Consider the following 14,502-nt stretch of genomic DNA (forward strand, 5'->3'; position numbering starts at 1 on the left):
CCAGGGGCGCTGCCCCCGGACCCTCGTTCGTTTAGGGGCTTCGCCCCTAAATAACAATGTACTTTGAATCTTGAAAATTTTGAACAAGTATGCACTCCTACACCATCCTAACTTGTTCAATATTCAACAAAATTACTTTTGGTCAACAAATTTAATCCTATTACACTTAAAAAATATTTGATGATATAAAATCACCAACAACTTCATCAGCCGAAACACCCTTTCGCTTTTGGTCCTCCCTTCATTCGCTCCAACCATTAACAAGCGAACCCAAGTTCGTTGTTCCAGGTTCGGTCCTAATGCATCAGCATTACCCCAGGGTGAATCTCCATTCTTTCATTCCAGGTGCTAACAAACGAAACTCAATCACAGGTTCGTTTTCCATGGAAGACATAGTGAGATTCAAAGAAAGTTCAACCCAATTCACAATCAATTTTGACTTTTCAGTTTAACTCTCGTTCATCCCAAAATGGTTGGTCGTTCACAAATCTCAGTCAATTCAAACCCTTCGTTCGTTCGCAAATAGCTTAATTTTGACTTTTCGATTTTGACTAACGTTCGCCCCTGTTACGATTTCATTCCAATAAACTCTCAAATCCGATTACATTCGTTCTGAGTGAGTTCACTCACAACAAAGATTTTGCATTACCAATTTTTACCTGCAAAAGCGAACAGACACACAAAAACCATTCCAACTCGTTCCGATTGACGCCATCCAACATCATAATTTTGAAACCAAATTCTGAGAAATTGGTACCGAATCCGAGATCTGTATTCTAATTGCAAAAACCATCTGTTCAGATCACAAGCTAATCTCTGATTGGTGATTTGAGTTCCATGATAATCACCAAATTAATTTACACAAGTCAATTCCAGATCGAACGTGTTTTTCAATCAAAATAGAAAACTTCCTTCAATGGTTCATCAACGTACCCGGAAACTCATGAACACCAATCGATTAAAAAAACTTGAAAGCTAAAGGAATCGACTCATGGGTCGATAATCATGTCAAGGATGTTAAAATTGATAATCACAAATGATTGAATTTAAGCGCAGAACAAATACGAAAACCGAGACACAGATGTTATATTAGGGCCTAATAAAAGTGGATCGTGATTAAGCATATGGACCAGGAACAGTGAATTGACCATAAGATTGGGCCAGATTGAAAGAATTTACGAACAGATCCAATTAGGTCAACACAAAGTAATAAAATCGATGAACTGATCCAATATGAACAGAAGAGCGAATCAGATTAAAGAAAATACCAGATGAACTGTAGATGAACAACATAAATCTCCATGAACAGTAGATCGAAAAAAAAACTTGATTCCATACCACCAAAACACTAAAATCTTCAATAACTTATGCATAAAATCATCAAATCAAGAACCGATACTTCAAAAATCAATAGATTTTCAATGACCCGCTCTGATACCACTTGTTGGGATTAAAACCCTAATTGAGATTTGATGAACAAGATGCAGAAAATAAGAACAAACACAAATATGAAGATTAGGTCGAATGATCACTCGATTTATTAAATTGTGAGGAACAAATTACACTTAAGATATAAGAATCTAACTCTACAAGAAACCTCACAACGTGGAGGCTACATTTTGCCTCACTCTTAACCCTAATAATGAATAATACATGACTATTTATAGGTAAAAGACAAGTCTTGGGCTTTTAACCTACACTTCATCAAGGGGGCCCATTGCCATCATCCATGGAGTACTTTGAAACCCTACAATCCAAAATACTTCTTTTTCTTCTATGAAATGAGTTTGAAATTTCTTAACATAATTTATAGCTTCATAAAGTTTCTTGTCAACCATGACTTGAACATCTTTGCGAGAAATCTTAAGTTTGTCATACAAAAACTTTACTTGTGAAACAGATTTAAAAACTTTCTCAATTGTAGCTGAAATTAACTCATGTTGCTAAAATAAAGTCTTGCAGTTTCAGATCGCAAGGTCTGCATAACACCTTGGTACACACTCACCATGTTTTCAAAATGTAAGTTATAGAAAGTTCCAGCATGACGAAGTAAAGAATTCAACTTCTTACTCAAAACTCAATAATCTTGAAGAGTCATTGGCCCATTAGGAATAACATCATCAATATCATTATCCTCATCAACAAAAACTGTCACAGGAGGTGAAACTTATGGTTTTGAAACTTTCGGGTCATCAACAACAATAGAATCATTATCTGATCCAGATAGTGTTGCTTCATGGCCTGATAGAGATTTAAGAATTGGTTATGAAATAGGAACATTCGTAGTAACCGGCGGAACAATAGTTGAAATAGGTTCTGAAGTAAGTTGTTCATTAACAGCAGGTGGAGCTTTGGAAGTAATTGGTTCAAAAATTGAAGTTGTTGTGCTAGATGTATTTTGGGTAGAAAAAAAGATGGAGGTATAGTAGAGTATTTGAAACATAGGTTTTGGGATGGTTTAGGGTTTAGAAATTAGTGGTGATGTAGATGGAAAAGGTGAAGATTGTGGTGGAATAACTAGTGGTGTTTAGGATTGTGAATGATTAATTAAGATAGGATTATCCAAAACTGTCTGGAAAATTATGATTCTGACTGATTCATAACAAGAGTGGAAACAACTAAAGTGAGAATTAGAGTATAAACCTTCGAAGTTTCAGTCTGAATAACTTGTTCCAATGTTTTCTTTGGAATCTTAGTTGTATTCCTAGTATCATCACCAATCGGAAAAATCATCAGTAACATAAAAATTGCCTATTTTGTCACCATCCGACTCCTCCTTAACTAAAACTGTAGTTAACTTCTTGGATTTTTGCTTCTTTTTCGATTTGAATTTTGCAGGAACAACCTCTTCTATAACATTAGCTTTCCTCTTTATTCCAACCTTTTTTTGGAGCATCACCAACATGTAGAACTGTTTGTAAAGAAGGTGGAATGGGCCTTTCTATGAATGAAGTAATTTTCCTCTAAATTTGATTAATCTCACTCTCTAACAGAAGCCTTGCCAACATTACTTCAGGAAACGATCAAGAAAAATGAAAATTCATGCAATCTGAAGTTACGAATATATATATATATATATATATATATATATATATATATATATATATATATATATATATATATATATATATATATATTCGTCTTCTAAATATCAGCCATAATAACATCAGTCATTTGTGGTGATAAAGAGTTGGCTTCACTAAAACCGACCAAAATCATGCACAAGATATTTCAGAATCCTTCGACTCAGAGGTTGGATTTTGCACAAGTTGAGCCCAAAGAATATGCCCAAAATCAATGTTTTCACAAACAAATAATCCATAGAGCAAAGTGTGAAAGTGTGAAAATGCTTCCTCGCATTATCATAACCAGTAGCTCTCTCATAAAAAACTTTAAAAGAACAGTGAATAAAGCATTTGAAACAGGTGGACAACATGATTTATGGTATGTCAAAAGATGATAAGCCATAAGAATACTTGTTGAAGGGACCAAATCAAGATTCACTGAATTAGCAGTAGGAGTTAACGCTAATAACTTACAGAAGTTTGTCTTTGTAATTGTCGTGTGATGTCCTTGAACATCAAAACTAATCTCTTTACTTTTCTTGATGTAATTTGAATTTGAGTATGCCAAAATCAAAGCAGACAGTGAAATAGAATCAATCGAGGGTTGAATCGAGAGATTATAAATTGTAGGATCAAAATCATCAATCATGTTCTAATTAGGTTTCACACAGAGAGAAATGGATAGAGCTGTTTGATCCATGAGAGAAATATGATGAGCAGAAGTAGCCATTCGATGTTGATTTTAAAGAAGAACTGAGAGAATCTAATAATTTCTTGGAAAAACTCTAAATTTCTTTGAATGGTTGATGAGCATAAAGGAAAAAAATTACAGAACAGTTTGGGTATTTATTGCGTTTGAAACCCAAGCGGCTCTTTTTGAGGTTGAATCGATGAGAGAGAAATCCGCCTTCTTATACAATTAATGATAGTCTCTTCATACATAAAAATTAAAGCGAATAATGACGGTTGATAACATCATATTTACTTAGAAAACGCGCCATTTCAATTTGCAGCAGTTTATAATCATTAACCCACCCATTAATTTTGAAATATTAAAATAGAGTGAATTGGAATTATGATAACAATTATCTTAACAAATTTACCGAAACCAATGTAAAGTAGAGTTTCATCCCATCATGGATAGATTAATTAGAATCAGAAACTAGAATTTATGAAATCTTGGTTCAAGTTGGTTTGAATCGAGATGTTAAGGATTCCAAGTGAAAGTGTGTGAAATATGCAAGAGAAGATTTTAGAAAGAAGTAGGTGTTGACATGAACCTCATATATACCATGGTGAAGATGATATATAATCATAGGTCCAGTCTGTGCGAAGTCGTCGCTCAAGTTGTTTTATACCTGAAACCTTATAGACCTCAAGTGATGTGTGTGATTTAGCTAAAGAATTGAGATTTTGGAAAATAGGTAAGGTTAGTGGTGCATCATATTACACATGCTGAAAGTAGGACAATCATCACATAGAATTTTATAATACCGCATGTTTCAAGTTGGTATAGACCCGAAACCGCAAGGGTGTTATGTAAAATATGAGTAAGATACAAACGAAAAAATTGATGGAATGAAGTTGGTATATTGAAAAATAAATTATTTCATCTGTCAGTTCTTAGTTTCATGCTAGAGTTTGTAAAACATTCACCATCATTTCATACTGGTTTAGAAATTATGAAACTTATGTTCAAGTTGCTACAAATCTGAGACGTCATTGGTTTCAAGATTGGTTAAGAAAAATAATAGTACCTCTATGGTAAATGGTTATCAAGTAGTCATCTCAAAACTCCAAACATGAATAGAGAAATATAGCATGATGATTTCTGTTAATACAACCTACTGGGAAGAAATTCTCAGAATTAAGAAATTTCATTACGGCTTCTCAAACAAAGAATCTATGAGGCTTTGGACAACATGTTGCAACATGCTTCTAGGGATACTTAACTAATCAATGGCATCATGAAACATAAGTTTCCCTCAATTCGATAGTTTCATACTAGAACAACAAGTGTTCACCGTCTATTCCTTGAAATTAAAAGTTTGTACAAAAATATTTTTGATTTTTCTGAATTTTTTTTAAAGAACTAGAAAATACTTGTGCATTTTTCAAAACTTTAAGAAATGCAAAATCTTTTTGTATTTTTCAAAATTATATGAAAACCAAAATTATCAAAATATGATGAGCTACGATGGCTCGCATGTCATCGCATATGCATAGTAATAGAAACAGTTAAACTATGAAAAAGAAATCAAATACGATGAGGTGTGTCGCTTCGCCAAACATCGCACATGAACAGTAAAAAAAATAAGAAGAGAAATAAAAAAAACAAGTACGAAGGGTTGCATCTGTCACACCCCAAAACCAATAACGGCGGAATACGTTCTGGGGTGGAGGACGTCATGTACAGTATCATAACAATTGTATAATATTAAAAACAAGAGACAACAACCATTTCATTTACATAGTGAGTTTAATTACAAGCGTGTTCTGCAAAGTTTCAAGAGACACCAAAAGTATATCAAAAGTAAGAGATGGGTCTTGTATGCTCCATCTTCTCCAAAAGGCTGCACCTGTACCTGTCTATCTTTGACCTGAGGATACAAGTTATTTTGAAAATGAGTATCAGCATAAAGCTGGTGAGTTCATAAGAATTTAGTGTCTTTGTTAGAAAAGTATTTTTAAACTTATAGATTAAAAACTGAAATTTATGTTTAAAAGTAGTAGAAACCCCTAGAAAGTCCTATATTTTCCAGAAAAGTACTTTGTAAGTTGAATCCTTTGATTTGTGTGTAAGCATTATCATTGAAAACCTTCAGTTATAAATGTACAGTAATAAATCTCATGTGAGTAACATAGATGAAGAAAAGTTATGCCTGTTAACAGTAGTAGTGGTGCAAACTTCCATTAGTAATAGATACGTATTTGCTTCGGGATGTTAGCTTAGACCTTAGTCTTAGAGTATTAATTTGAATATAGGTGTAACCCTTCATGTGACCAATTTTATAGTAGTAGAGAACCCGATGACCTTCCCGGTCATACGTAGTGTAGTGAAGTAGTGCCACCCCTGGGCCTGCGAAAAAAGTGGGGTCTACAAAACCTTGTTTAAACTTAGATTGTTCAAGAACGTGAGTAAGATTTGCATACCTTCCACGAGGAGTTTTCTTAAGTCCATATACAACTTTATGTAAAATATAGCAATGATATGGATATTTTACATTAAAGAAACCTAGTGGTTGTTCGACATAAACAGTTTCTTCAAGTTCGCCATTGAGAAGTGCACACTTCACATCCATTTGGAAGACTTCAAAGTTCTTGTGAGCGGAATATGCTAGAAAAATGTGAACTAGCTTTAATCTCACAACAGGGGAAAACGTCTCTTCGTAGTATATGCCTTCTGCCTGACAATGCCCTTTAACTACAAGATGTGTTTTTTTTCTCACAACATTTCTTTCTTTATCCATCTTGTTTCGAAATACACATTTTAGACCAACTACAAATGCATGTGGAGGTGATGGAATTAATCTTTGAATCTTGTTCCAAAATACCATTTGTCCAGTTCGTTAATAGATGATGATTCAAATCATATTCAGGAATGATTTCAGAATTAACTTCTTCAATTTTTGAATGATCATCAATATCTTTATTTTCCGATGTTTCCCCTAAACATGAGCATTAAATGAAGACTCATCCCTTGAAAATGATCATTGTTAGTTAAAATTTCCCCCGGAAACAATCATTGTTAAAAATATTATCCCCTTAAAAATGAGTATCTTTATTTGATTCACAGATGAAGTAGACACATCCTCATTGAATTGATCTTTAGTGGATTCTACACTCCCCTCCAACAAATGCATTTAGTGAATTAACTGTTGCAGGAATATCTTCTTCTACATGAACTTCAACATTTGCTATGACATCATAAACTAATTTCAAAATCCCATCTTCTTGATTATCTCTAGCATTTGATTTAGAAGGAATCTCTTTTTCTAGTTCATCAAATCAATTTAGAAAATCATCATATAACGACATGAGAAGAAATATCTTTAAGTATGACGAGGGAAAGATATTTTCATATTGAACATCATTTTTCTAGAATTATTTGATAACATTGTAATAAAACATAACATAATAGCTTTCCTCAATCTTCTTTTATTTCGTGTTCAACACTCTGTACGATTTCGGTGTAATAGAATAACTCAAGAATGTTGCTTCATTTACTTTGACATAAAACTTGTTGTGATGTTCCTTTGAATTAAACTTAAAATATATGGAACAAAAAACATAAAATAATTTTACATTTGATTGCAATTATTCAGAATTTCATAAGGAGTGATTAAAAATTGTTTATAAATTTACAAACAATTTGGAGTAAAGCATGCAGCTCCGATTGCTTCAGTCCAAAAAACAATGGAAGATTTGCAAATGATAATATTGTCCTTGCAGTTTCACAGAGTGAATGGTTTTGCCTTTCAAAAACACTGTTTTGTCATGGAATATAATATCACAATAGTCTAATTAAGTTAATGAACGTCACATGTGAACGTGACATACATCAAATGTATTATTATTTTCCAAAAGTACACGTCTTCCTAATTCTAGAAATATAAAAATCGTCTAAATCTAATTTTGTATGAGGAAGTTATAAATTGGAAATCCTTTTTCTGACTAATAATTATCAAATATGTTTTTTTTGTTCGAAATTATTTATATAACTTTTTATTTATTAAATCTAGACGAGTGATAAAATAATGTATTACATATTTTGTTAAATATTCTGATAAAGCGTTTTAAGTTTGGAATTTATTAATTTGGAAAATACGTATATATATTTTGATGTGTATTAGTGTATCATGATATATTTTGTTATAGCTTGTGTACTAAGTTTGTATTTATATCATTCTTGAGGTACCTCTTTTGTAAATTCCTTTTCTGTTTATGTAATCAATCACCACCATCTGGGGTATCCTGTTCGTTAAACGGATACATGGTATCAGAGACCAAACGTATTTGACTGCTCTTATCTGTTAGAATGAGAAGGTTAATTCAGTAATCTTTTATTTAGTATGCACGTTGTGATAGGAGAAATAAATCAAAAGGCACATGGTATTGGTTACCTGGTCTTTAGCTAGTTCAGTTAGTTCCTATTTTCATGCTAATTTTTTTGTTTAAATAGCTTAGTTGTGTACGTGATTGATACATCACTTTCCTTTCAATTTCAAGATAATAAAGAAAAGCCTTTCAAGCTTTGGCACACCCCTGTTTTGTCCAGATTACCAAAATAGACCAAACTTTCCAGTATTGCCCCTATCTCTATTTTTGTCCCCTGCACAGGCTACTTTCCTGTCCCTGGTTTCAGCTTTAGTATAAAGCTCCAACACTTGGTATCAGAGCAAATCCTGGTATATGCCTAAGTACCAATCCCAAGAAGAAATGACAGGATCCAGTGCTAATGGCGAGAAAGATAGTTAGATCACTCTGCACTATCCCAAGCTGTCAAAGACGAACTATGGAGCCTGGGCAATCAAAATGAAGGTGTTTATGCAGGCTCATGGTGTATGGGAGGCGGTGGAGCCCAGAACTGCAAACACAGCTGTTGACACAAAGAAAGATAAGATGGCGTTAGCAGCAATTTACCAGGGGATACCAGAAGATTTGTTGATGTCATTAGTAGAAAAGAAAACAGCTAAAGAGACATGGGAGGCTTTAAAAACAAGATTTGTAGGGGCAGATAGGGTAAGAACTGCAAGAATACAAACTCTAAAGGCTGAGTTTGAGTCACTCACCATGAAAGAATCGGAAGGAGTGGATGAGTTTGCTGCAAAGGTAGATAATATTGTGAGTTCAATGCGCACCCTGGGTGATACAGTAGATGAAGCCTATATGGTGAAGAAACTGCTTAGGGTGGTATCAACCAAATTCCTGCAATTAGCCTCAACCCTGGAACAATTTGGAAATCTAGAAGAAATGACAGAGGAGGAAGTAATTGGAAGGTTGAAAGCACATGAAGAAAGAATAAAAGGCCATACCGAAAGTGATGATCGAAAACTCCTTTTGACACACCAAGAATGGTCAGAGAGAAACAAGAAGAAAATTGAAGGAGACTCCAAATCCAAGACGCAAAGAGGAGGGTTTGGCGGCTCACGAGGACGAGGCAGAGGCAGAGGAAGAGGTAGAGGCCGTGGGGGTCGTGGAAGAGGAGGCTCACGAGAAGGCAACAATGGGGCATCTAGAAGTAAAGATAAGAGCAACATTCAGTGCTACAACTGCCAGGAGCTTGGGCATTATGCAGCTGAATGCACAAACCCAAGAAAAGAAAGGGCCCATGAGAACCACCTCATACAAGAAGACAACGAACCTGCTCTTCTGCTGATGTCCCTGGAAAACAGACAAGAAAAGGGTGAGGTGTTCTTAAATGAAGAGAATGTGCATCCGAAATTAAAAACAAATGGTGAAGTGTCAAGTCAATCAAGGATATGGTACCTTGATACAGGGGCAAGTAATCATATGACCGGTGATGAAGGAAAGTTCCATAACCTGAACAAAGAAATACAAGGTTATGTTAAATTTGGAGATGAATCCAGGGTCTGAATCAAGGGTAAAGGGTCAATAGATTTTCAATGTAAGAATGGTAAAATAAGAAGACTGGAAGAGGTGTACTACATACCAGATCTCTGCAGCAACATTATCAGTCTTGGGCAGTTGTTTGAAGGAGGAGATGAAATCAAGATAAAAGAGCCATTCTTGTGGGTCCATGATAAAGCTGGGAGATTGCTAATGAAGGTGCAGAAGTCTATAAATCGTCTCTACAAAATAGAGCTTGAAGAAGTTAATACAAGATGTTTAGTTGCTGAGATTAAAGACCCAACATGGCTATGGCACACAAGGTTAGGACATGTCAATTTTACCTCCTTAAAATTGATGGCTGATAGAAGTTTGATTGAGGGAATTCCCAAGATGGGGATCCCATCTAAACCCTGTGAAGGATGTCTCATGGGGAAGCAAACAAGGTTCCCATTCCCTACGTGTACAAACTTCAGGGCAAAGAGAAAGTTAGAACTCGTACATGGAGATCTGTGTGGTTCGGTCTCACCACCAACACCAGCTGGGAACATGTATTTTTTGCTTTTGGTGGACGATTACAGCAGGGTAATGTGGGTATACCTGCTAAAAACAAAAAATGAGGCGTTTCAGACTTTCAAGAGTTTTAGAACAACAGTTGAAGTAGAAACAGGAGAGAAACTGAAGATGTTTAGAACAGATCGGGGAGGAGAATTTCTCTCAAATCAATTCACCAAGTATTGTGAAGAGACCGGAATCAACCGCCATTATACCTCACCCTACTCCCCACAACAGAACGGGGTTGTGGAGAGAAGGAATCGAACGGTGTTGGAAATGGCAAGAAGTTGTTTAAAAACGATGAAAGTACCTCATGTGTTATGGGGAGAAGCGGTGAGCCACGCTGTGTACATTCTGAATCGTCTGAGTTCAAAAGCCCTCAAGGAATCCACACCGTATGAAATGTAGACCAGAAGGAAGCCGAATGTCGGTCACCTTCGAGTCTTTGGCTGTATCGCGCATATGAAGATAGCCAAGAATTACTTAAAGAAACTAGATGACAAAAGCAAGAGGGTAGTATATTTGGGAACAGAAAAAGGATCGAAAGCTCACAGGTTGTTGGATCCCGATACGGGATCGATATATGTCAGTAGGGATGTGGTGTTCGAAGAAGATCAAACCTGGAATTGGGGGGAGAAAGCCAAGATTAAAGTAATTCCAGGAATGACCTTCACAGTGGAAGGAATTGATTTCGACGACTTGGGTGAGACTGAAGTCAGAGACGACGCAGTTCAAGATGATGATAGCGATCCGGATCCATACACTCCTCAATATGGTTTTGGGTCAAGCGGGTCAACTAATTATAATGATCGGAGCGAAAGTGACCCACCACAAGGAAGCCCACTTAGTACACTACCCGGCAGCCCACAAAGTGTTCAGCCCGTTTCACCTACAACCCCAGTTCATACGACTCAAGCTGCATCTCCAAATACGTCTCCAAACACCGCCTCAAGCTCTACATGAGGTGGCGCTCCGAAAAGGTATCGACTACTTACAAAACTATACGAGAATACTGATGAAATACAACTGCCTCCCGAAGAGCTGATGATGATTCGCAACGAGGGAGAACCGAACTCATATCAAGAGGCGAAGATTAGAACCGAGTGGGTCAGTGCAATGAGGGAAGAGTTGGCATCAATTGAAAGAAATAAGACCTGGACCTTGGTTGATCTTCCAAAAGGGCGAAAAGCAATTGGTCTAAAATGGGTTTACAAGGTAAAAAGAGAACCAGATGGGAGAATCGCAAAGTACAAGGCGAGAATTGTAGCAAAGGGATACGTACAGAAACATGGCATTGACTATGAGGAAGTGTTCGCTCCAGTGGCCAGAATCGAAATAGTATGTGTAATCTTAGTTCTTACAGGATCAAGTGGATGGCGGGTGCATCACCTAGATGTGAAATCGGCCTTCGTAAATGGAAGGTTGAATGAAGAAGTGTATGTGATGCAACCTGAAGGCTTCGAGAAAAAGGGAGAAGAAGGCAAGATATACAAGCTCTCAAAGGCCCTGTATGGACTAAAACAAGCTCCCAGAGCTTGGAATGCATGTCTAGATAAGTACTTAAAAAGCCTCGGGTTCACAAGGTGCTGTCAAGAATACTCTGTGTATACAAGAAAGAAGATGGGCAACACTCTAATAGTGGGAGTATACGTGGATGACTTGCTAGTCACAGGTAGTTGTCCCAGAGATGTGAAGGAATTCAAAGGTGAAATGAAGGCTAAGTTTGAAATGAGTGACCTTGGACTATTGAATTATTATCTGGGAATTGAGGTCAACCAAGATGAGACTGAATCACTTTGAAGCAAGAGGCATACGCTAAGAACATCTTGAACAAGACGCGCATGATGGAGTGCAATGCAACTAGAACCCCCATGGAACACAAGTTAAAATTGCTTAAAGATGAAGAAGGGGAACAAGTGGATCCCACAGAGTATAGAAGCATAGTTGGTGCACTCAGGTACCTCACACACACACGACCTGATCTCTCATTTTCAGTTGGTGTAGTTAGTCGTTTCTTGGAAAGACCAACTGTCAAACACCTCCAAGCCGTGAAAGCAATTCTTAGATATATCAAAGGTACCTCAAACTATGGATTGAAATATACCAAAGGAGAGAAGCAGGTCAGCCTCACTGGATATTCTGATAGTGATTTTGGAAAGGACATGGAAGATGGGAAGAGTACAGGAGGAATAGCATTCTACATGAATGGAAACCTAGTGACATGGGCATCACAAAAGCAAAGGAGTGTGGCTTTGTCATCCTGTGAAGCAGAATTTATGGCTGCAACTCAGGCAGCCTGTCAAGGCATATGGCTTCGCAGACTCCTTGCTGAAATCATTGGACAACAGGTACCCCCAATTGACTTGTTTATGGAAAATAAGTCAGCTCTTGACTTAATGAAAAATCCAGTTTTCCATGGGCGTAGCAAACACATCAACATAAGGTATCACTTTATAAGAGAATGTGTAGAGGATGGGGAAATTGTGGTCAGTCATGTGTGTGGGACAAAACAGAGAGCAGATATCCTTACAAATTCAATGGCAAGGGTAAAGTATGAAGAAATGAGAGACTTGATTGGAGTAAAGATTCTGAATTAGGGGGAGAATGTTAGAATGAGAAGGGTAATTCAGTAATCTTTTATTTAGTATGCACGTTGTGATAGGAGGAATAAATCAAAAGGCACATGGTATTGGTTACCTGGTCTTTAGCTAGTTCAGTTAGTTCCTATTTTCATGCTAATTTTTTTGTTTAAATAGCTTAGCTGTGTACGTGATTGATACATCACTTTCCTTTCAATTTCAAGATAATAAAGAAAAGCCTTTCAAGCTTTGGCACACCCCTGTTTTGTCCAGATTACCAAAATAGACCAAACTTTCCAGTATTGCCCCTATCTCTATTTTTGTCCCCTGCACAGGTTACTTTCCTGTCCCTGGTTCCAGCTTTAGTATAAATCTCCAACATTATCCCCCTCGATCCCTCTCTCATCCCTTTGTCTAATCACTTTCTCTCCTACCTTTTACATCTACTTTTTTCCAGCGATCCCATGTCCTCTTCGTCAGGCGATGCCACCCTTCCAATAAACACCCTTATCCACATGATTGCTATCAGGCTTACTTCCTCTAATTACCTTTCCTGTAAGAATCAGATGCTTCCCCTGTTCTCTATCAAAACCTAATTTCCCGCATTGATGGTTCATCTGCCACTCCAAAACCTATAATTGTCCAAGGTGAGAAATCTATTTTCAATCCCCTCTTTTCTTCATGGATGTTAGTTGATCAGAGGGTTGTGATTATCCTTCATGCTTCTTTAACTAAAGAAGCTAGTGCTGAGATCATTGGTTTATCTACTGGTCGCTCCGTATGGTTTGCTGTTGAGTCTGCTTACAACAACTCGTTAGTAGAACATATTCATAATTTATGTGACTAACATCGCCAATTGGCCAAAGATTCGACTACTATGTATACTTTTGGCTAGAAATTCAAAGGTTTGTGTGACCAATTAGCTATGGTTGGCGCTTTGGTCGATGCTTCTGATCAACTGAACTGCTTCTTATGTGGTTTGGGTCCTTCTTTTGAAACCTTTTCTACTTCTGTTCGTACATCTCGTCATGTTCTAGTCTTTTCTGGACTTTCTTGGTCACGCTTAGAGCCACGAGATGTTATTAAGATCTCTATATGGACCCTTAACTCCACCTGATACTTTTTTTCTGCATCCACTCCCTGTACTAACCCTACGCACGACTCTCCTAAATCATCTCGTGGTGGTCATACCAGCGGTGGCCGGGGAAGAGGTAGACACCCCCACACTGTCAATTGTTCTGCACAAATGGACATTTTGCCAACTCATGGCTAATTCTCTCATAGTTTGCTTCTAAGGTTGTTTCAATAGATGCTGATATTTCCAAAGCTTTTCATGCTCAATGTCATGTTACTTCGTCTCGCACAGATTGGTACATTGATTCTGGGGCCACTGATCAGATGACAAACTCAACTGATGGTGTTGCTAATGCTAACCCGTACCGTGACCAAGCCAACGTCAGCTTTGGAAATGGTAATAGACTACCTATTACACATAATGGTTATTCTATAGTATCACCGAATATCAAATTGAATTATGTGTTGGTGGTTCTTAATATGTAGAAAAATATTTTCTCTGTTAGTAAGCTAACCTTTGATAAACATTTGGATGTTTTGTTTCCTATCCTCAATTATATATGTAGGGCCGCACGTTGAAAAAAATTCTAGCTCAAGGAAGATATGAGAATGACTTGTATATTTTGAGCTCCAACCCCCATGCTCTCCTTGTTGCCTCA

General features: G+C 36.9%; 1 pseudogene; it reads left to right on the top strand.

Annotated features, from left to right (window-relative positions):
• The first annotated feature begins 12,034 nt into the window (after positions 1 to 12,034).
• Positions 12,035 to 12,787, top strand: LOC145059536 (secreted RxLR effector protein 161 pseudogene; annotated as a pseudogene).
• Positions 12,788 to 14,502: the final 1,715 nt, after the last annotated feature.

Source organism: Lactuca serriola, chromosome 6 (genome assembly GCF_051521515.1).
Source record: "Lactuca serriola cultivar US96UC23 chromosome 6, Lser_US96UC23_V15, whole genome shotgun sequence".
NCBI lineage: Eukaryota > Viridiplantae > Streptophyta > Magnoliopsida > Asterales > Asteraceae > Lactuca > Lactuca serriola.